Genomic DNA, 23,839 nt, shown 5'->3' with positions numbered 1-23,839 from the left:
TGGTTCATTATTTTTGGCATGAGCTTTCACCCATCCCATCTTGAATGGAGTGTCTCTGGCTATTTTAAGTAATAGTTGCCAATCTTGAGATCTCCAAACGGGAGATCTATTTACTTCCCAGTTCAGGACTTCCCACCGACAAAGCCACTGTGTGGCACCTGCCCACACGGCATGGGAGTCGACATAGATAACTTTTGCTCCGTTTTGTGCTGCTAGAACAACTGCCCTTAATTCTCCTATTTGTGCACTACCTTCACCTTCTTCTATGATTTGTTTGCCAGTGTTGATGTTTAATGCAGCAGCCTTGTATTGCCATCTGCCATTTATTCTCCTTGCTGAGGCATCGGTAAACCAAATATCTTCTGATGGTGTTCCCTCGATAAAGGGAGGTGCATTTAAAATGGGTGAGGGTTTAAAAGGTTGTTGTAATGCTAATGGGTCTGCATTCATAGGCATTTGTAATTTAGAAAGTTTAGTGTGTCCTTCAGTTAATCTCATTTCTTCTGCAATTCCTGTCAAATAAGCATACCATTTCCTAATTGTAGGCTTTTGTGCAATTCCTTCTGGGGGGGCAGTTCCCTTTAGAACTGCTTCTAATAAATTAAATGGACCTCTGGTTTGTACAGGTTGTTCCTGGTGTATTTTCTCAGCTTGTTTTACTGCTCGGACTAAAGACAAAAGTCCTTTTTCCCACTCGGAATATCTCTGTTCTGTCTCTTTAAGTGCAGTCGAACTGAACATCAAAGGTCTTTTTGGTCCGCCAGGGCCAGTTTGGAACAGGTTGCAGTAAGTACCGTGTTCAGCAAAAACCCATTCTGCTGTAAGAGGGTCGTGGGGGTGTAGTGGCCCAATGATTGATATGCTTTTAATTCCTGAATTAGAGTTTTGACTTCCTCTTCATGTTCTGAATTCCATTCCCATGATTTTCCTTTTTGTAAAAGTGAATATAGTGGGCGAGCAATGATAGAAAATCCAGGTACATGTTTCCTCCAATATCCTAAAGTACCCATAAGCTGTTGTAATTCTTTTCTAGATTGGGGCATCTGCAATTGTTCTATTTTACTTAGGGTGTCTGGTGGAATTGTTGCACTACCTGCAATCCACCAAATACCTAAAAATTTTACTTCTTTACTTGGTCCCTGACATTTCTCAGAGGGAATTTCAATTTCTGCATTATGTAACACTTGCCATACTGCTGTTGCTGCTTCCCCTACGTCTTCAGAGGAATCTCCTCCGATGAGAATATCATCTATATATGGGTACACTTTCACATTCTGGGGAAGTGAGACTGTTTGTAAAAGCTCAGCAAGCGCGGCATGAGCGATTGTGGGTGAATGTTTATACCCCTGCGGGAGTCTGTTAAAGGTGTATTGTATACCTTCCCAAGTAAAAGCAAACTTCTCTTTATCTTTTTCCTGTAAAGGGATCATAAAGAACATATCCTTTACATCTAATGCTGCCATCCATGGGTGTGCGACTGCTTGTAATGTGGCTGTTAAAGTTGCAATATTAGGTACGGCAGCCGTTAGCGGAGCTGTGTTGGCATTTAAGCACCGATAATCAATTGTTAATCGCCACCTCCCGTCTGGTTTTCGCACTGGCCAACTGGTGAATTATATGGGGAGTGGGTTTTGGAAATAATGTGCCATTTTTCCAAATCTGTTATTACTTCAGAGATTCCAACTCGTGCCGCAGCAGAAATCGGATACTGCGGGACGTTAGTGATTTTTGAATCAGGGAGTACAGGAGCTGCGCGGAGTACGCGCACTATCATTTCCTGATTTTTGTCAGGGTTAGGGTCGACATTTGAACCGAAGGACCACACGCTGCCGTCCGGCAGACACCAGGTTCGACCGTTCAAAACATCGAAACCTAAAATATTTTCATTGTGATCTTTAATTGCAAAGCAAGTAGATGATACATGCTTCTCACCCGGGAGCCATAAATTAACTTTTGCAGTTGGCACATAACACTTGCTGCGTTCACTCCAGTGATTTTAACTCTTTGCCGTCCAGGTCGTATACCCAGCTTCTCGGCATCTTGCTGTGTTAATATTGAAATTTGTGCTCCCGTATCCATTAAAAATTTTACCAATTGTTGTCGAGGACCAACTGGAATTAAAATATATTTTGCTTTAATGATGGGTCTAGCCTCATATTCAGAGGAATCTAAGGGGAACAAGGGGTCATCATTGCCCTCATCATAGTCATCAGGATCACCGCAAATATCACCATCCAGTTCCTCAGGGGATACAATTAATTTCCTAATCTGTACAATGTCAGGGGGATTGGGAGCCCACATAAGCATCCTCTCGATCTTTTCTTCCAACTTTTGTGATCTCTCCTTTTCTTCCTGTAACTGTTTTTGCAGCTGCTCGATTTTCAAGGACAGTATTAATTCAGCTTCCTTTCTGCCTTCTATTTCTTCTTTCAGGTCCTGCTCCCTTCTATTGTTATTCTTTCTGTACTGATAAGCGGCTTCCAAACAGGTGCCTAACATTTTGCAAATAATTCCTTTTCCATCTTTTATATAGCCCTTAGCTACTTTTAGTTGTTTTTCCACAGCTTCCCAATCATGCCAATTATTACCAGCCCATTCTTCTGAGAATTTAAGACTTGGATTTATTCCATGGTTTTGTAAGTAATCAGTGATACTACTTGCCATCCTGCCGACTACGCCAATTTGTCGCGAGTGAGTGGTTTAGAGGCCGCTTAAAGAATCACTGTCAAAGATATTAGCAGAAAGTGATTTTAATAGAGATTTATAAAGGTGCGACCTAATAGAATTCGATGGCAAGCTTCACTCTATTACTTTTTACATGGGTGAAACATATAAGGGAAAATCATCTAAGGGTTTATATTTCAGGGGCAGTCTAGGTTTCATTCACAATTTAGCAACACTTAATTATCAACTAATCATTAACAAACTTTAGTAACGCCTAATCATTAACTATTCAATATTTGCAAAGTAGGTTAGTAAGTCTACTACAATCACGACTTAATTACAGATTATGCTTACTATTAGTTCACGCACACACAGAGAAATGTGTATATATATATATATATAATGTACAGAAGGTATACCTGTTAAAAATTCCCCTCGATTTCAGTGAAGAAATACTCACGTCGAATGTCTAGGCATTCCCTCTCAACGGGCAAATGGTTAAGCTTCGAAAGGGACTCACCCAGGACCCAGCGGTCCTCCGAATATCGCAGGCCTGAAAGATCACAAGCTCTGAGAGGCTCCCACTCAGAGGGAGATGCTGGGTGCAGCCGCTGCGGTGCAGGAGAGCTCAAAGGGCCTCACTTAGGACCACCCTTTATAGGTTCACAAGATGGTTGGCTTTAGTCATCCGTAAATTTCCATCCTGGCCACAGTCCCAGGTGGTAATTACTAAAGATTTCTCAAGGTTTCGGTGTTGTTCTGCTGGACACCCGAGCCAGACAGTGGGAGGATGTTCCCAGCCTCAGCTATGCAGAGTTTCTGATACAGTCAAGGAGCGCTCAACCGCCAGACTCAATACACCAAGGCCGAGGTTTCATGGGAATTTCTGAGATCAACAGGCGGCCCAGATCAACAAGTGGCCCAGGGAAGAAGGGGGGTATGAATGCACCACCACAATCCACCCCGTGACTAAAGTCAATCCATCTTGATCACAGAGTGGCGGTGTGGTCGCCTCTTGCTTCTGTGCCTATAAACAGATCAATGTCATATTCCAATTGTAATTTGAGGGAAATTTTTGGTTGGTATACTTAATTATTAATATACTTAACTATTAAGGTTTTATTAAGTACAATTAAGCAATGTTATATATGCGAGGAGGGTTTGGTATTAGTGCCATTTGTTTAGTTATTTTCCACACTTTAACACATAGAATAATGTTCAACAACAAGCATAGCAGAATAGAAATGAATAAAATTGTTATGGGATGTAAAACCCAATTCAAAGTTCCTGTTGCTGTTGGTGACTATCTAAATAAAACATCCCACCAGCGATGTTCTCCATCCTTCTTCACCTTTTCTAGGACATGATGTATCTTCTCTGCATCATGATGGACCGTAATCAGAGTTCTTTGTCCATTGTTTCGAATCTGGTTTAGCAATTGACTTAGGTCATCATGTTGTCACAGTTTTCGTACTAATGTAAGATTCATTCCAATGGGGGTAGGTAGTAGATCTTGATAAGATGTATAGCTTGATTGTAGCAACTGATGGGTTGTAACGGGAGCTGAATAGTTGAAGTCGCATCCCATAATCTTAGTAAAATTACAAATACAGATATTTGAGTGGTTAGATGTTTCCACAATTACGTTATCTGTAAATATAGAATCACAAAGCGTTCTCATGCAAACACATGCATGTCCAACATATGTAAGTACAGTTTCAGGGGTTTCATCAGGATGTATTTCAAAATTACAAACATTTTGTTCAGTGTCAAGACAAATGTCTTGAGCTTTGATGGTATTGCTTTCACAAATAAATCCCTGTTGTTCTCACAAAACACATGCATCAACATCAATAGTTTGCCATTTATTCCCATTTTTTTGGGTCCATACTCTATGTTCTAACGGGTGGAGTACCGTTCCATTGTGATTTAATCCTAGCGCAATGATTGGGTATATGATATATACCGAAGCATTGCGTATTGTCAAAACAAAAGCTGTGACTTTGCTGTCAGTGGAGTCGTAAGTAAAATTGACTAGACGCCACCAAGCTTGAAATTCTTTTTCAAATTTAGTTGCATTATCCCAAACTACCTTTCGGATTTCAGTGGGCAAGGTGCCCTCATCACCTTCCCTTATAATAGCTGCCACGGTAGATTGTATCCATAATTGAGCCTGGATGCAGGTAAGAGCTAGAGAAATATTATTTTGAATTGTGCCAAATGTATTTGTGATTAGTTGGTGGTCCTTTTCATTAATTCTTTCCCATGTAGGCAATATATTAGCCAAAAGCCACCGGCTCGTTCCTAATGCTGTCAAAGATGATCGTAATGGGTGTTCTAATTTATGTAAATCACTTGTTGCCAAATTTATTTTGTTTGCTTAAAACTTCAGCATCCGCGCTGTTCAATATTCCTAGTCCCGTTCCCAGGATGCCAGTTACATCTCTCCTTGATCGTTTTGGAGAGGTGAGGGTTCGTCCATGTAGCCACGCTAACCATCCTGTAAAAGATGTATTCAGGAATGGTGAGCAAGCAGATTTAATTGTAGAGATATCAACTTGCATTGATAGCTCCACTCATTTTAGAGACCACGATGGATTAAATAGCACTTGCTGTTGTCCTATGTTCTTGATTATCTAGGGATCAATGTTATAAATGTGAGGAGACAGTTTGGTAGGAGGCTGAGTTGGTGGATGTGGTTGTGCGGTATCAATCCTGAATTGAAAACCTAAGCTGGAATGAGAGTTAGGGTTTGTCCAAAGACACCTTACGAGTACTGAATGGGATATAGCAAAAGTATACCAACATTCTGGTTTAAAAGGACAGGTATGTATGTGGTCTTTTCCTTCAATGTTGTTTATAACAATGTGTAATGTTGTTGCTGAGTGAGTCCCCAGCCCCCCGCCACGTGTCCCCTCTGTCCCCACAGGCATCACCTTCCTGCTCTTGTTCGTTCTGTTCGGGATCTTCGTTGTGGGGCTGGGACTCTTGCAGGAAGGGCAGAGAGGAGGCACGAGTCCCAGCCCTGCCATGGGGCACCCAGGCATCCCCCTCCTGTCTTACAGGAAACTTGGAAATAGTTCTACGTTGTTTAGTGCTACAAACTGTTGGCTATTGTCGGTTGTTCTAAAGTGGTCATAAAGAGAAGTATGGTCCTGTGATAAATGATTTAGTCCCAAACAGGATTCCAATTTAAGTTTACAATTTATTAAATGAATAGAGGCAAGCAAATAGCGCTGGGTGCGTCGGGAGTCTCTGCTCTATCAAGACGCACACCGTACAGTTCCCGCCTTCTGTTTATATCCCCCCTGCTAATACATATTCATAACTATTCCACGAATGGTGTATCTTCTTCGGCGCATGCCCTCTTGCTTATCACTATGAAGTTAGCTGGTTGTTAGGTGGCTTTTGCAAGAGGCAAGAACAAAAGTTGAAACTTAATTTCAAAGATTGGGTTCCTCCACCCAACCAACCAGGACGCAGAGCCCCCGCAGACACACCCACCAAGGCACCATCAGAACAGTCCGTCTGGAACAGACCCGAGGACTTGAAATACCTTCTTTTTAAGGCAACCACTAGCCTGCGGCTGTACAAGAACCATCAGAATGGTTGAAGATTACATATACAGAGAGGGTCACGCTTCACCATGCGGCCCTAGCATTGTTCCATATTGACACGAATCAAGTGAACACATTTCACAGGTCCTTTCCTTCGGCCTGACGGTGGCATTCGTCCCGCTCCTCCCCTGCACCACCTTTCTCCTCCTCTTCCTCTTGGTCCTGCTCCTGCTGAATTGCGGAAAACAGACTCCACAATCTGTGAGATATGTTTATTCAGCGCTGGGCGGCACGGGGGGTAACCCCACCAAAGTCATGCGCGCCTCAACACGGTACTTGCCAGAAATATATACAGCGAAATGTTGCATATACAAAATACGCCTATACATATGCATGACCTATCCCCGCTTTGTATTAAAATAAGCTTCAAGACGTTATTTCCATGAGCCCCTCCTATCTACGCTTGCGCATTGCCTCCTGGTGGTGGTCGTCGGGGGTCGTGGGGATGAAGGTTAGTGGTTCCTCTTCGTCACCGCTAATAACCCCCGTCTTTGCGCAGACTCAGTTGTTCCTTGGCCTTTACCCAAATCACAGGGTTGGTTTCAACTGGCTTCAAACAAACTCCTGGTTCTTATCAGGAACTGTTGTTGCGATTCCTCCGCTGAGCCTTACAAAAATGTTGCAACTAATGTACTAAGTCATTTCGCCCATAGTTTCAATTCTTTAATCACTCATCCCTTCTCGTTCACCCTTTCAAGCATCCTAACACACCAACCCTCATTTCCCAGCATTTCCCCCAGAGCTGCAGCTGGGATCGTTTAAGGATCCCTCTGGAGACGCTTCTGTGGTCAGGCTGGGCGGAGGCGTGAACGCCTCGGGTTGTGTGCAGGCAGTAAATGGGGTGGGCATTATGGCACGTGCCTCCCACATGCCGGCTGGCAGTGTCCCATCCCAGTACAAAGCCGGTTAGAGCGGAAGGGAACCCACTTTTCCCCTCGCCTCTCTCCTGGGGTCCTCCCTGCATGGGCCCTGACCCACCGGTGCCCGGCCAGTGCTGGCCCAGTCAGGCGGAGACGCCACAGTGCTGGCCCCGTCAGTCCTGACCCGCCAGTGCTGGCCCAGTCAGGCCTGACCCGCCAGTGCTGGCCCAGTCAGGCCCAGAGTACCCAGTGCTGGCCCAGTCAGGCCTGACCCGCCAGTGCTGGCCCAGTCAGGCCCAGAGTACCCAGTGCTGGCCCAGTCAGGCCTGACCCGCCAGTGCTGGCCCAGTCAGGCCCAGAGTACCCAGTGCTGGCCCAGTCAGGCCCAGAGTACCCAGTGCTGGCCCAGTCAGGCCTGACCCGCCAGTGCTGGCCCAGTCAGGCCCAGAGTACCCAGTGCTGGCCCAGTCAGGCCTGACCCGCCAGTGCTGGCCCAGTCAGGCCCAGAGTACCCAGTGCTGGCCCAGTCAGGCCTGACCCACCAGTGCTGGCCTGGTGCCAGCCTCGTCAGGCCTAACCCTCCCGGTACCGGGTCCGGTCAGGCACTCCCCCAGTGGGAAGAGACCCCCGCAGGGGTCAAGCTCTGCCCAGGGGCAGATAGCCCCCGCCATGACCAAAGCTTCCCCCCAGGGCAAATGCCCCCTCCCCAGGTGCAGCTCCCCTGCCCAGGGGCAGCTCCTGCCCAGGGGCAGATCCCCCTTGGGGCAGAGATGCCCCCCAGGGCCAGAGATCCCCTCCCCGGCTGTAAATCCCCCACCCAGGGGCCGATCCTCCCGCCAGGGCAGATCCCCCCAAGAAGAGATACTGCCCGCCCAGGGGCACTTCCCCTCCCTGAGCTCTGTGTGGGGCAGCCGAGGGGGGTAAATGCCCCCTCCCCGGCCTGGGGGACAGGCAAATCCTGCCCCCGGGGCAGGAGCGAGGGACTGAGCTGGGGGCAGCGGCCGGAATTGTCACCGCAGGGCTCAGCACCACACTGGGGAGAAATTGAGAAGAAATGGCCACTGTCAACACGTTTAACAAATGAATTTAGAGTCAAGAGAGAATAAATTTGGAAGAATGTTTAATGGCTTTGAAAGAGATGTATAATGCATCACGGCAGCCCCAAACAACTTCCTGGGTTTGTTTTCTTTCTTTCTTTCTTTCTTTCTTTCAAAACCAAAAGAAAGGCTGGCGAAGGGCGTTTGCCATCTTCGTGTTGCAAGTCCTTTCCCTCCTCGGTCAAACTGAACTGCTGGTGGTGCACCGTGTCGTCTCCAAAGCCTTGCTGGCAGACTGCCTTGCTGACGTCAGTCAGTGCGCTGCCATTAGCCCCCCCACCTCAGGAGCGGTCCACCTCGGGGAGCGCTCTGGGCCTCCTCTTTCTGCCTCGGGCAAGTGCAATCCCTTGAAGAAAGAGCTGCCTAGGGCAAGGGCAGCTTCCCCATTCCCCGGGAGGGAGGTGCCACTGTTGTTCAGCACAGCCTCGTCTCACCTCATGTGCCCGCGGGGCTGCCAGGACCAACGGCAGCTGCAAGGGCCTCTCCAGCACGCCAGGACGGGCTGGAGCCTGGAGATGGGTTGGGGCCGTGGAGACGGGCTGGGGCCGTAGCATGGGCTGGGAGGCGGAGTTGGGCTGGGGATGTGGAGATGGGCTGGGACCTGGAGCTGGGTTGGGACCTGGAGCTGGGTTAGGCATGTTAAGCTGGGTTGGGGAAAGAGAGGTGGGCTGGGGCCGTGGAGATGGGCTGTGAAATGGAGCTGGGTTGGGGCCATGGAGATGGGCTGGGCCATGGGGATGGGCTGGGCACGTGGAGATGCGTTGAAGCCGTGGAGCTGGGTTGAGGCCATGGAGATGGTTTGGGGAGCTGGGGCTGGGTTGGGGCCGTGGAGATGGCCTGGCACATGGAGATGGGTTTGGGACCTGGAGATGAGCTGGGACATGGAGACTGGGGTCAGAGCTAGGAGAGGAGCAGGCAGGCTGGGGCATATCTATCTCTGGAGACGTGTGCTGGTCCTGGACATGTGCTGCCCTGGGACACACCCCCCCAGCGCACGCGGACGCCCACCCATGGGACACGACACCAGGGGACACGCAGGGATTGCAGGGACACGCACACCCGTCATGCAATCATTCCAGCTTTATTTTTGGAGCCAGGGCCGCGGTGGTGCAGCGGCGGTGGTGGCCGGGGCCCTTGGGGACACTGGCTCCACAGACGGCCACCGCTGAGGTGGTCTCAGCGGCGGCGCCTGCGTGTCCCTCGCCGACGCCGGCTCCTGGGAGACCGGCGCCGGTGTGCCAGGTGCCGGCGTGGGCTCCGCGCATAGGGGCGCCGACGCCGGCTCTGGGAGCGGTCCGGTGTGCGGCGGCGGCGGCGCCCGCTTCTGCTGCGGGTGCTGCTGCGCAGCGACCGTGCCATGGTGGGCTGGCCGAGTGGAGTTCTGTGCCCCCCGCCCTGCTTTTATAGGGGTGCCGTGGCGAGACCCTTTGTGACAGGGGCGCCTTACAGGGCCAACGTCACCAGCGACATCACAATGGCCCCACGGTGTCGCCCGGCCACGCCCGGGCTCCATGGCTACCGGCCAGCCCCAGCCCGCAGCAGGAGGGCTGGCGCCCCGCGGCAGCACCGGCCCCGCGTCACCACCACCATGTGCCACCAAGGCAGCCAGGGCCGGCAGCAGGCGGGCGAGGAAGATGCCGGCGACGGGGAGCGCGCCTCTGCCAAGGACGAGCAGGGCCGGCAGCACGTGGTCCTGCAGCAGAAAGAGGGGCAGGAGCAGGACCAAGAGGAAGAGGAGGAGGAAGGTGGTGCAGGGCAGGAGCGGGACGAATGCCACCGCCAGGCCGAAGGAAAGGAACATCCTTCTCTTTATGACCACTTTAGAACAACCGACAATAGCCAACAGTTTGTACCACTAAACAACGTAGAACTATTTCCAAGTTTCCTGTAAGACAGGAGGGGGATGCCTGGGTGCCCCATGGCAGGGCTGGGACTCGCGCCTCCTCTCTGCCCTTCCTGCAAGAGTCCCAGCCCCACAACGAAGATCCCGAACAGAACGAACAAGAGCAGGAAGGTGATGCCTGTGGGGACAGAGGGGACACGTGGCGGGGGGCTGGGGACTCACTCAGCCCCGTCGCCAAGCCCTCCGCAGTGGACCCAGGCGTCCGTGCCCCCTTACCCCCAGAGAGCAGGGCCACGTCCCCCCGGAAGGTGCGGTGCGGCCGGACGCTGCGAGTAGCTCCGGCCATGGCCATGGCGAGGTTTCTTGTGAAGAAGAGCTGGGGGGAGACGGGGCTCAGCGAGGGGACCCAGGCGTGTGGGGACTGGGGCTGGCAGTGGGGCCCAGGAGCTTGGGCAGCCCCAGGCATTCAGGGGGTGCCAGGAGGACGTGGGGCGGGTGTGTGGGGTCCCCGGAGGGCCCAGGCCTGCGGGTGCACCAGTATGTCCCGCCCTGCCCTCCAATGCCGAATCATATCATCATCATCCTAATCATCCTAGAGTAAACTCATCTAAGAAAGTCATCTAATAAAATGCTAAGATGACCCCTCTGGAACCTTCCGTGCACCCCCCCAAGAGGGAGACCCCTGCAGACCCCCCCCCGACTGCATGTCCCCATTCTGGGCCTGGAAGAGCGAGAAGAGGGAGCATCCTAACACACCAACCCTCATTTCCCAGCATTTCCCCCAGAGCTGCAGCTGGGATCGTTTAAGGATCCCTCTGGAGACGCTTCTGTGGTCAGGCTGGGCGGAGGCGTGAACGCCTCGGGTTGTGTGCAGGCAGTAAATGGGGTGGGCATTATGGCACGTGCCTCCCACATGCCGGCTGGCAGTGTCCCATCCCAGTACAAAGCCGGTTAGAGCGGAAGGGAACCCACTTTCCCCTCGCCTCTCTCCTGGGGTCCTCCCTGCATGGGCCCTGACCCACCGGTGCCCGGCCAGTGCTGGCCCAGTCAGGCGGAGACCCCGCAGTGCTGGCCCCGTCAGTCCTGACCCGCCAGTGCTGGCCCAGTCAGGCCCAGAGTACCCAGTGCTGGCCCCGTCAGGCCTGACCCGCCAGTGCTGGCCCAGTCAGGCCCAGAGTACCCAGTGCTGGCCCAGTCAGGCCTGACCCGCCAGTGCTGGCCCAGTCAGACCCAGAGTACCCAGTGCTGGCCCAGTCAGGCCTGACCCGCCAGTGCTGGCCCAGTCAGGCCCAGAGTACCCAGTGCTGGCCCCGTCAGGCCTGACCCGCCAGTGCTGGCCCAGTCAGGCCCAGAGTACCCAGTGCTGGCCCAGTCAGGCCTGACCTGCCAGTGCTGGCCCAGTCAGGCCCAGAGTACCCAGTGCTGGCCCAGTCAGGCCTGACCCGCCAGTGCTGGCCCGGTACCAGCCTCGTCAGGCCTAACCCTCCCGGTACCGGGTCCGGTCAGGCACTCCCCCAGTGGGAAGAGACCCCCGCAGGGGTCAAGCTCTGCCCAGGGGCAGATAGCCCCCGCCATGACCAAAGCTTCCCCCCAGGGCAAATGCCCCCTCCCCAGGTGCAGCTCCCCTGCCCAGGGGCAGCTCCTGCCCAGGGGCAGATCCCCCTTGGGGCAGAGATGCCCCCCAGGGCCAGAGATCCCCTCCCCGGCTGTAAATCCCCCACCCAGGGGCCGATCCTCCCGCCAGGGCAGATCCCCCCAAGACGAGATACTGCCCGCCCAGGGGCACTTCCCCTCCCTGAGCTCTGTGTGGGGCAGCCCAGGGGGGTAAATGCCCCCTCCCCGGCCTGGGGGACAGGCAAATCCTGCCCCCGGGGCAGGAGCGAGGGACTGAGCTGGGGGCAGCGGCCGGAATTGTCACCGCAGAGCTCAGCACCACACTGGGGAGAAATTGAGAAGAAATGGCCACTGTCAACACGTTTAACAAATGAATTTAGAGTCAAGAGAGAATAAATTTGGAAGAATGTTTAATGGCTTCGAAAGAGATGTATAATGCATCACGGCAGCCCCAAACAACTTCCTGGGTTTGTTTTCTTTCTTTCTTTCTTTCTTTCTTTCAAAACCAAAAGAAAGGCTGGCGAAGGGCGTTTGCCATCTTCGTGTTGCAAGTCCTTTCCCTCCTCGGTCAAACTGAACTGCTGGTGGTGCACCGTGTCGTCTCCAAAGCCTTGCTGGCAGACTGCCTTGCTGACGTCAGTCAGTGCGCTGCCATTAGCCCCCCCACGTCAGGAGCGGTCCACCTCGGGGACCGCTCTGGGCCTCCTCTTTCTGCCTCGGGCAAGTGCAATCCCTTGAAGAAAGAGCTGCCTAGGGCAAGGGCAGCTTCCCCATTCCCCGGGAGGGAGGTGCCACTGTTGTTCAGCACAGCCTCGTCTCACCTCATGTGCCCGCGGGGCTGCCAGGACCAACGGCAGCTGCAAGGGCCTCTCCAGCACGCCAGGACGGGCTGGAGCCTGGAGATGGGTTGGGGCCGTGGAGACGGGCTGGGGCCGTAGCATGGGCTGGGAGGCGGAGTTGGGCTGGGGATGTGGAGATGGGCTGGGACCTGGAGCTGGGTTGGGACCTGGAGCTGGGTTAGGCATGTTAAGCTGGGTTGGGGAAAGAGAGGTGGGCTGGGGCCGTGGAGATGGGCTGTGAAATGGAGCTGGGTTGGGGCCATGGAGATGGGCTGGGCCATGGGGATGGGCTGGGCACGTGGAGATGCGTTGAAGCCGTGGAGCTGGGTTGAGGCCATGGAGATGGTTTGGGGAGCTGGGGCTGGGTTGGGGCCGTGGAGATGGCCTGGCACATGGAGATGGGTTTGGGACCTGGAGATGAGCTGGGACATGGAGACTGGGGTCAGAGCTAGGAGAGGAGCAGGCAGGCTGGGGCATCTCTATCTCTGGAGACGTGTGCTGGTCCTGGGCATGTGCAGCCCTGGGACACACCCCCCCAGCGCACGCGGACGCCCACCCATGGGACACGACACCAGGGGACACGCAGGGATTGCAGGGACACGCACACCCGTCATGCAATCATTCCAGCTTTATTTTTGGAGCCAGGGCCGCGGTGGTGCAGCGGCGGTGGTGGCCGGGGCCCTTGGGGACACTGGCTCCGCAGACGGCCACCGCTGAGGTGGGCTCAGCGGCGGCGCCTGCGTGTCCCTCGCCGACGCCGGCTCCTGGGAGACCGGCGCCGGGGTGCCAGGTGCCGGCGTGGGCTCCGCGCATAGCGGCGCCGACGCCGGCTCTGGGAGCGGTCCGGTGTGCGGCGGCGGCGGCGCCCGCTTCTGCTGCGGGTGCTGCTGCGCAGCGACCGTGCCATGGTGGGCTGGCCGAGTGGAGTTCTGTGCCCCCCGCCCTGCTTTTATAGGGGTGCCGGGGCGAGACCCTTTGTGACAGGGGCGCCTTACAGGGCCAACGTCACCAGCGACATCACAATGGCCCCACGGTGTCGCCCGGCCACGCCCGGGCTCCATGGCTACCGGCCAGCCCCAGCCCGCAGCAGGAGGGCTGGCGCCCCGCGGCAGCACCGGCCCCGCGTCACCACCACCATGTGCCACCAAGGCAGCCAGGGCCGGCAGCAGGCGGGCGAGGAAGATGCCGGCGACGGGGAGCGCGCCTCTGCCAAGGACGAGCAGGGCCGGCAGCACGTGGTCCTGCAGCAGAAAGAGGGGCAGGAGCAGGACCAAGAGGAAGAGGAGGAGGAAGGTGGTGCAGGGCAGGAGCGGGACGAATGCCACCGCCAGGCCGAAGGAAAGGAACATCCTTCTCTTTATGACCACTTTAGAACAACCGACAATAGCCAACAGTTTGTAGCACTAAACAACGTAGAACTATTTCCAAGTTTCCTGTAAGACAGGAGGGGGATGCCTGGGTGCCCCATGGCAGGGCTGGGACTCGTGCCTCCTCTCTGCCCTTCCTGCAAGAGTCCCAGCCCCACAACGAAGATCCCGAACAGAACGAACAAGAGCAGGAAGGTGATGCCTGTGGGGACAGAGGGGACACGTGGCGGGGGGCTGGGGACTCACTCAGCCCCGTCGCCAAGCCCTCCGCAGTGGACCCAGGCGTCCGTGCCCCCTTACCCCCAGAGAGCAGGGCCACGTCCCCCCGGAAGGTGCGGTGCGGCCGGACGCTGCGAGTAGCTCCGGCCATGGCCATGGCGAGGTTTCTTGTGAAGAAGAGCTGGGGGGAGACGGGGCTCAGCGAGGGGACCCAGGCGTGTGGGGACTGGGGCTGGCAGTGGGGCCCAGGAGCTTGGGCAGCCCCAGGCATTCAGGGGGTGCCAGGAGGACGTGGGGCGGGTGTGTGGGGTCCCCGGAGGGCCCAGGCCTGCGGGTGCACCAGTATGTCCCGCCCTGCCCTCCAATGCCGAATCATATCATCATCATCCTAATCATCCTAGAGTAAACTCATCTAAGAAAGTCATCTAATAAAATGCTAAGATGACCCCTCTGGAACCTTCCGTGCACCCCCCCAAGAGGGAGACCCCTGCAGACCCCCCCCCGACTGCATGTCCCCATTCTGGGCCTGGAAGAGCGAGAAGAGGGAGCATCCTAACACACCAACCCTCATTTCCCAGCATTTCCCCCAGAGCTGCAGCTGGGATCGTTTAAGGATCCCTCTGGAGACGCTTCTGTGGTCAGGCTGGGCGGAGGCGTGAACGCCTCGGGTTGTGTGCAGGCAGTAAATGGGGTGGGCATTATGGCACGTGCCTCCCACATGCCGGCTGGCAGTGTCCCATCCCAGTACAAAGCCGGTTAGAGCGGAAGGGAACCCACTTTCCCCTCGCCTCTCTCCTGGGGTCCTCCCTGCATGGGCCCTGACCCACCGGTGCCCGGCCAGTGCTGGCCCAGTCAGGCGGAGACCCCACAGTGCTGGCCCCGTCAGTCCTGACCCGCCAGTGCTGGCCCAGTCAGGCCCAGAGTACCCAGTGCTGGCCCAGTCAGGCCTGACCCGCCAGTGCTGGCCCGGTACCAGCCTCGTCAGGCCTAACCCTCCCGGTACCGGGTCCGGTCAGGCACTCCCCCAGTGGGAAGAGACCCCCGCAGGGGTCAAGCTCTGCCCAGGGGCAGATAGCCCCCGCCATGACCAAAGCTTCCCCCCAGGGCAAATGCCCCCTCCCCAGGTGCAGCTCCCCTGCCCAGGGGCAGCTCCTGCCCAGGGGCAGATCCCCCTTGGGGCAGAGATGCCCCCCAGGGCCAGAGATCCCCTCCCCGGCTGTAAATCCCCCACCCAGGGGCCGATCCTCCCGCCAGGGCAGATCCCCCCAAGAAGAGATACTGCCCGCCCAGGGGCACTTCCCCTCCCTGAGCTCTGTGTGGGGCAGCCGAGGGGGGTAAATGCCCCCTCCCCGGCCTGGGGGACAGGCAAATCCTGCCCCCGGGGCAGGAGCGAGGGACTGAGCTGGGGGCAGCGGCCGGAATTGTCACCGCAGGGCTCAGCACCACACTGGGGAGAAATTGAGAAGAAATGGCCACTGTCAACACGTTTAACAAATGAATTTAGAGTCAAGAGAGAATAAATTTGGAAGAATGTTTAATGGCTTCGAAAGAGATGTATAATGCATCACGGCAGCCCCAAACAACTTCCTGGCTTTGTTTTCTTTCTTTCTTTCTTTCTTTCTTTCAAAACCAAAAGAAAGGCTGGCGAAGGGCGTTTGCCATCTTCGTGTTGCAAGTCCTTTCCCTCCTCGGTCAAACTGAACTGCTGGTGGTGCACCGTGTCGTCTCCAAAGCCTTGCTGGCAGACTGCCTTGCTGACGTCAGTCAGTGCGCTGCCATTAGCCCCCCCACGTCAGGAGCGGTCCACCTCGGGGAGCGCTCTGGGCCTCCTCTTTCTGCCTCGGGCAAGTGCAATCCCTTGAAGAAAGAGCTGCCTAGGGCAAGGGCAGCTTCCCCATTCCCCGGGAGGGAGATGCCACTGTTGTTCAGCACAGCCTCGTCTCACCTCATGTGCCCGCGGGGCTGCCAGGACCAACGGCAGCTGCAAGGGCCTCTCCAGCACGCCAGGACGGGCTGGAGCCTGGAGATGGGTTGGGGCCGTGGAGACGGGCTGGGGCCGTAGCATGGGCTGGGAGGCAGAGTTGGGCTGGGACCTGGAGATGGGTTGGGCATGTGGAGATGGGCTGGGACCTGGAGATGGGTTAGGCATGTTAAGCTGGGTTGGGGAAAGAGAGGTGGGCTGGGGCCGTGGCATGGGCTGGGAGGCGGAGTTGGGCTGGGGATGTGGAGATGGGTTGGGCATGTGGAGATGAGCTGGGACCTGGAGATGGACTGGGACCTGGAGATGGGTTTGGGACCTGGAGATGAGCTGGGACATGGAGACTGGGGTCAGAGCTAGGAGAGGAGCAGGCAGGCTGGGGCATCTCTAGCTCTGGAGACGTGTGCTGGTCCTGGACATGTGCAGCCCTGGGACACACCCCCCCAGCGCATGCGGACGCCCACCCATGGGACACGACACCAGGGGACACGCAGGGATTGCAGGGACACGCACACCCGTCATGCAATCATTCCAGCTTTATTTTTGGAGCCAGGGCCGCGGTGGTGCAGCAGCGGTGGTGGCCAGGGCCCTCGGGTACACTGGCTCCGCAGACGGCCACTGCTGAGGTGGGCTCAGCTGAGGCGCAGGCGTGTCCCTCGCCGACGTCGCCTTCTGGGAGAGCGGCGCCGGCGTGTCAGGCGGCACTGTGGGCTCCGCGCATAGCGGCGCCGACGCCACCGTGTCCCACGCCGACGTCGCCTCCTCGGAGAGCGACGCCGGCGTGTCAGGCGCCGGCTCCGGCTGGGCGCATGGCAGCGCCGACGTCGCCTCTGGCGGCGACGCGGTGTGCGGCGGCGCCTGCTTCTGCCGCGGGTCCTGCTGCGCCAGGACCAGGCCATGGTGGGATGGCCGAGTGGGGTTCTGCGCCCCCCGCCCTGCTTTTATAGGGGTGCCGGGGCGAGGCCCTTTGTGACAGGGGCGTCTTACAGTTCCAACCTCACCAGCGATATCACAATGGCCCCACGGTGTCGCCCGGCCACGCCCGGGCTCCATGGCTACCGGCCAGCCCCAGCCCGCAGCAGGAGGGCTGGCGCCCCGCGGCAGCACCGGCCCCGCGTCACCACCACCATGTGCCACCAAGGCAGCCAGGGCCGGCAGCAGGCGGGCGAGGAAGATGCCGGCGACGGGGAGCGCGCCTCTGCCAAGGACGAGCAGGGCCGGCAGCACGTGGTCCTGCAGCAGAAAGAGGGGCAGGAGCAGGACCAAGAGGAAGAGGAGGAGGAAGGTGGTGCAGGGCAGGAGCGGGACGAATGCCACCGCCAGGCCGAAGGAAAGGAACATCCTTCTCTTTATGACCACTTTAGAACAACCGACAATAGCCAACAGTTTGTAGCACTAAACAACGTAGAACTATTTCCAAGTTTCCTGTAAGACAGGAGGGGGATGCCTGGGTGCCCCATGGCAGGGCTGGGACTCGTGCCTCCTCTCTGCCCTTCCTGCAAGAGTCCCAGCCCCACAACGAAGATCCCGAACAGAACGAACAAGAGCAGGAAGGTGATGCCTGTGGGGACAGAGGGGACACGTGGCGGGGGGCTGGGGACTCACTCAGCCCCGTCGCCAAGCCCTCCGCAGTGGACCCAGGCGTCCGGGCCCCCTTACCCCCAGAGAGCAGGGCCACGTCCCCCCGGAAGGTGCGGTGCGGCCGGACGCTGCGAGTAGCTCCGGCCATGGCCATGGCGAGGTTTCTTGTGAAGAAGAGCTGGGGGGAGACGGGGCTCAGCGAGGGGACCCAGGTGTGTGGGGACTGGGGCTGGCAGTGGGGCCCAGGAGTTTGGGCAGCCCCAGGCATTCAGGGGGTGCCAGGAGGACGTGGGGCGGGTGTGTGGGGTCCCCGGAGGGCCCAGCCATGCGGGTGCACCAGTATGTCCCGCCCTGCCCTCCAATGCCGAATCATATCATCATCATCCTAATCATCCTAGAGTAAACTCATCTAAGAAAGTCATCTAATAAAATGCTAAGATGACCCCTCTGGAACCTTCCGTGCACCCCTCCAAGAGGGAGACCCCTGCAGACCCCCCCCCGACTGCATGTCCCCATTCTGGGCCTGGAAGAGCGAGAAGAGGGAGCATCCTAACACACCAACCCTCATTTCCCAGCATTTCCCCCAGAGCTGCAGCTGGGATCGTTTAAGGATCCCTCTGGAGACGCTTCTGTGGTCAGGCTGGGCGGAGGCGTGAACGCCTCGGGTTGTGTGCAGGCAGTAAATGGGGTGGGCATTATGGCACGTGCCTCCCACATGCCGGCTGGCAGTGTCCCATCCCAGTACAAAGCCGGTTAGAGCGGAAGGGAACCCACTTTCCCCTCGCCTCTCTCCTGGGGTCCTCCCTGCATGGGCCCTGACCCACCGGTGCCCGGCCAGTGCTGGCCCAGTCAGGCGGAGACCCCACAGTGCTGGCCCCGTCAGTCCTGACCCGCCAGTGCTGGCCCAGTCAGACCCAGAGTACCCAGTGCTGGCCCAGTCAGGCCTGACCCGCCAGTGCTGGCCCAGTCAGGCCCAGAGTACCCAGTACTGGCCCAGTCAGGCCTGACCCGCCAGTGCTGGCCCAGTCAGGCCCAGAGTACCCAGTGCTGGCCCAGTCAGGCCTGACCCGCCAGTGCTGGCCCAGTCAGGCCCAGAGTACCCAGTGCTGGCCCCGTCAGTCCTGACACGCCAGTGCTGGCCCAGTCAGGCCCAGAGTACCCAGTGCTGGCCCAGTCAGGCCTGACCCGCCAGTGCTGGCCCAGTCAGGCCCAGAGTACCCAGTGCTGGCCCAGTCAGGCCTGACCCGCCAGTGCTGGCCCAGTCAGGCCCAGAGTACCCAGTGCTGGCCCAGTCAGGCCTGACCCGCCAGTGCTGGCCCGGTACCAGCCTCGTCAGGCCTAACCCTCCCGGTACCGGGTCCGGTCAGGCACTCCCCCAGTGGGAAGAGACCCCCGCAGGGGTCAAGCTCTGCCCAGGGGCAGATAGCCCCCGCCATGACCAAAGCTTCCCCCCAGGGCAAATGCCCCCTCCCCAGGTGCAGCTCCCCTGCCCAGGGGCAGCTCCTGCCCAGGGACAGATCCCCCTTGGGGCAGAGATGCCCCCCAGGGCCAGAGATCCCCTCCCCGGCTGTAAATCCCCCACCCAGGGGCCGATCCTCCCGCCAGGGCAGATCCCCCCAAGAAGAGATACTGCCCGCCCAGGGGCACTTCCCCTCCCTGAGCTCTGTGTGGGGCAGCCCAGGGGGGTAAATGCCCCCTCCCCGGCCTGGGGGACAGGCAAATCCTGCCCCCGGGGCAGGAGCGAGGGACTGAGCTGGGGGCAGCGGCCGGAATTGTCACCGCAGGGCTCAGCACCACACTGGGGAGAAATTGAGAAGAAATGGCCACTGTCAACACGTTTAACAAATGAATTTAGAGTCAAGAGAGAATAAATTTGGAAGAATGTTTAATGGCTTCGAAAGAGATGTATAATGCATCACGGCAGCCCCAAACAACTTCCTGGGTTTGTTTTCTTTCTTTCTTTCTTTCTTTCTTTCAAAAGCAAAAGAAAGGCTGGCGAAGGGCGTTTGCCATCTTCGTGTTGCAAGTCCTTTCCCTCCTCGGTCAAACTGAACTGCTGGTGGTGCACCGTGTCGTCTCCAAAGCCTTGCTGGCAGACTGCCTTGCTGACGTCAGTCAGTGCGCTGCCATTAGCCCCCCCACCTCAGGAGCGGTCCACCTCGGGGAGCGCTCTGGGCCTCCTCTTTCTGCCTCGGGCAAGTGCAATCCCTTGAAGAAAGAGCTGCCTAGGGCAAGGGCAGCTTCCCCATTCCCCGGGAGGGAGATGCCACTGTTGTTCAGCACAGCCTCGTCTCACCTCATGTGCCCGCGGGGCTGCCAGGACCAACGGCAGCTGCAAGGGCCTCTCCAGCACGCCAGGACGGGCTGGAGCCTGGAGATGGGTTGGGGCCGTGGAGACGGGCTGGGGCCGTAGCATGGGCTGGGAGGCAGAGTTGGGCTGGGACCTGGAGATGGGCTGGGACCTGGAGCTGGGTTGGGACCTGGAGCTGGGTTAGGCATGTTAAGCTGGGTTGGGGAAAGAGAGGTGGGCTGGGGCCGTGGCATGGACTGGGAGGCGGAGTTGGGCTGGGGATGTGGAGATGGGTTGGGCATGTGGAGATGAGCTGGGACCTGGAGATGGACTGGGACCTGGAGATGGGTTTGGGACCTGGAGATGAGCTGGGACATGGAGACTGGGGTCAGAGCTAGGAGAGGAGCAGGCAGGCTGGGGCATCTCTAGCTCTGGAGACGTGTGCTGGTCCTGGACATGTGCAGCCCTGGGACACACCCCCCCAGCGCATGCGGACGCCCACCCATGGGACACGACACCAGGGGACACGCAGGGATTGCAGGGACACGCACACCCGTCATGTAATCATTCCAGCTTTATTTTTGGAGCCAGGGCCGCGGTGGTGCAGCAGCGGTGGTGGCCAGGGCCCTCGGGTACACTGGCTCCGCAGACGGCCACTGCTGAGGTGGGCTCAGCAGAGGCGCAGGCGTGTCCCTTGCCGACGTCGCCTTCTGGGAGAGCGGCGCCGGCGTGTCAGGCGGCACTGTGGGCTCCGCGCATAGCGGCGCCGACGCCACCGTGTCCCACGCCGACGTCGCCTCCTCGGAGAGCGACGCCGGCGTGTCAGGCGCCGGCTCCGGCTGGGCGCATGGCAGCGCCGACGTCGCCTCTGGCGGCGACGCGGTGTGCGGCGGCGCCTGCTTCTGCCGCGGGTCCTGCTGCGCCAGGACCAGGCCATGGTGGGATGGCCGAGTGGGGTTCTGCGCCCCCCGCCCTGCTTTTATAGGGGTGCCGGGGCGAGGCCCTTTGTGACAGGGGCGTCTTACAGTTCCAACCTCACCAGCGATATCACAATGGCCCCACGGTGTCGCCCGGCCACGCCCGGGCTCCATGGCTACCGGCCAGCCCCAGCCCGCAGCAGGAGGGCTGGCGCCCCGCGGCAGCACCGGCCCCGCGTCACCACCACCATGTGCCACCAAGGCAGCCAGGGCCGGCAGCAGGCGGGCGAGGAAGATGCCGGCGACGGGGAGCGCGCCTCTGCCAAGGACGAGCAGGGCCGGCAGCACGTGGTCCTGCAGCAGAAAGAGGGGCAGGAGCAGGACCAAGAGGAAGAGGAGGAGGAAGGTGGTGCAGGGCAGGAGCGGGACGAATGCCACCGCCAGGCCGAAGGAAAGGAACATCCTTCTCTTTATGACCACTTTAGAACAACCGACAATAGCCAACAGTTTGTAGCACTAAACAACGTAGAACTATTTCCAAGTTTCCTGTAAGACAGGAGGGGGATGCCTGGGTGCCCCATGGCAGGGCTGGGACTCGTGCCTCCTCTCTGCCCTTCCTGCAAGAGTCCCAGCCCCACAACGAAGATCCCGAACAGAACGAACAAGAGCAGGAAGGTGATGCCTGTGGGGACAGAGGGGACACGTGGCGGGGGGCTGGGGACTCACTCAGCCCCGTCGCCAAGCCCTCCGCAGTGGACCCAGGCGTCCGTGCCCCCTTACCCCCAGAGAGCAGGGCCACGTCCCCCCGGAAGGTGCGGTGCGGCCGGACGCTGCGAGTAGCTCCGGCCATGGCCATGACGAGGTTTCTTGTGAAGAAGAGCTGGGGGGAGACGGGGCTCAGCGAGGGGACCCAGGTGTGTGGGGACTGGGGCTGGCAGTGGGGCCCAGGAGCTTGGGCAGCCCCAGGCATTCAGGGGGTGCCAGGAGGACGTGGGGCGGGTGTGTGGGGTCCCCGGAGGGCCCAGCCATGCGGGTGCACCAGTATGTCCCGCCCTGCCCTCCAATGCCGAATCATATCATCATCATCCTAATCATCCTAGAGTAAACTCATCTAAGAAAGTCATCTAATAAAATGCTAAGATGACCCCTCTGGAACCTTCCGTGCACCCCTCCAAGAGGGAGACCCCTGCAGACCCCCCCCCGACTGCATGTCCCCATTCTGGGCCTGGAAGAGCGAGAAGAGGGAGCATCCTAACACACCAACCCTCATTTCCCAGCATTTCCCCCAGAGCTGCAGCTGGGATCGTTTAAGGATCCCTCTGGAGACGCTTCTGTGGTCAGGCTGGGCGGAGGCGTGAACGCCTCGGGTTGTGTGCAGGCAGTAAATGGGGTGGGCATTATGGCACGTGCCTCCCACATGCCGGCTGGCAGTGTCCCATCCCAGTACAAAGCCGGTTAGAGCGGAAGGGAACCCACTTTCCCCTCGCCTCTCTCCTGGGGTCCTCCCTGCATGGGCCCTGACCCACCGGTGCCCGGCCAGTGCTGGCCCAGTCAGGCGGAGACCCCACAGTGCTGGCCCCGTCAGTCCTGACCCGCCAGTGCTGGCCCAGTCAGACCCAGAGTACCCAGTGCTGGCCCAGTCAGGCCTGACCCGCCAGTGCTGGCCCAGTCAGGCCCAGAGTACCCAGTACTGGCCCAGTCAGGCCTGACCCGCCAGTGCTGGCCCAGTCAGGCCCAGAGTACCCAGTGCTGGCCCAGTCAGGCCTGACCCGCCAGTGCTGGCCCAGTCAGGCCCAGAGTACCCAGTGCTGGCCCCGTCAGTCCTGACACGCCAGTGCTGGCCCAGTCAGGCCCAGAGTACCCAGTGCTGGCCCAGTCAGGCCTGACCCGCCAGTGCTGGCCCAGTCAGGCCCAGAGTACCCAGTGCTGGCCCAGTCAGGCCTGACCCGCCAGTGCTGGCCCGGTACCAGCCTCGTCAGGCCTAACCCTCCCGGTACCGGGTCCGGTCAGGCTCTCCCCCAGTGGGAAGAGACCCCCGCAGGGGTCAAGCTCTGCCCAGGGGCAGATAGCCCCCGCCATGACCAAAGCTTCCCCCCAGGGCAAATGCCCCCTCCCCAGGTGCAGCTCCCCTGCCCAGGGGCAGCTCCTGCCCAGGGGCAGATCCCCCTTGGGGCAGAGATGCCCCCCAGGGCCAGAGATCCCCTCCCCGGCTGTAAATCCCCCACCCAGGGGCCGATCCTCCCGCCAGGGCAGATCCCCCCAAGAAGAGATACTGCCCGCCCAGGGGCACTTCCCCTCCCTGAGCTCTGTGTGGGGCAGCCGAGGGGGGTAAATGCCCCCTCCCCGGCCTGGGGGACAGGCAAATCCTGCCCCCGGGGCAGGAGCGAGGGACTGAGCTGGGGGCAGCGGCCGGAATTGTCACCGCAGGGCTCAGCACCACACTGGGGAGAAATTGAGAAGAAATGGCCACTGTCAACACGTTTAACAAATGAATTTAGAGTCAAGAGAGAATAAATTTGGAAGAATGTTTAATGGCTTCGAAAGAGATGTATAATGCATCACGGCAGCCCCAGACAACTTCCTGGGTTTGTTTTCTTTCTTTCTTTCTTTCTTTCTTTCAAAACCAAAAGAAAGGCTGGCGAAGGGCGTTTGCCATCTTCGTGTTGCAAGTCCTTTCCCTCCTCGGTCAAACTGAACTGCTGGTGGTGCACCGTGTCGTCTCCAAAGCCTTGCTGGCAGACTGCCTTGCTGACGTCAGTCAGTGCGCTGCCATTAGCCCCCCCACGTCAGGAGCGGTCCACCTCGGGGAGCGCTCTGGGCCTCCGCTTTCTGCCTCGGGCAAGTGCAATCCCTTGAAGAAAGAGCTGCCTAGGGCAAGGGCAGCTTCCCCATTCCCCGGGAGGGAGATGCCACTGTTGTTCAGCACAGCCTCGTCTCACCTCATGTGCCCGCG

The sequence above is a fragment of the Calonectris borealis genome, unplaced genomic scaffold (genome assembly GCF_964195595.1).
Source record: "Calonectris borealis unplaced genomic scaffold, bCalBor7.hap1.2 HAP1_SCAFFOLD_59, whole genome shotgun sequence".
Taxonomy (NCBI): Eukaryota; Metazoa; Chordata; class Aves; order Procellariiformes; family Procellariidae; genus Calonectris; species Calonectris borealis.
This window is presented reverse-complemented; position numbering follows the sequence as displayed.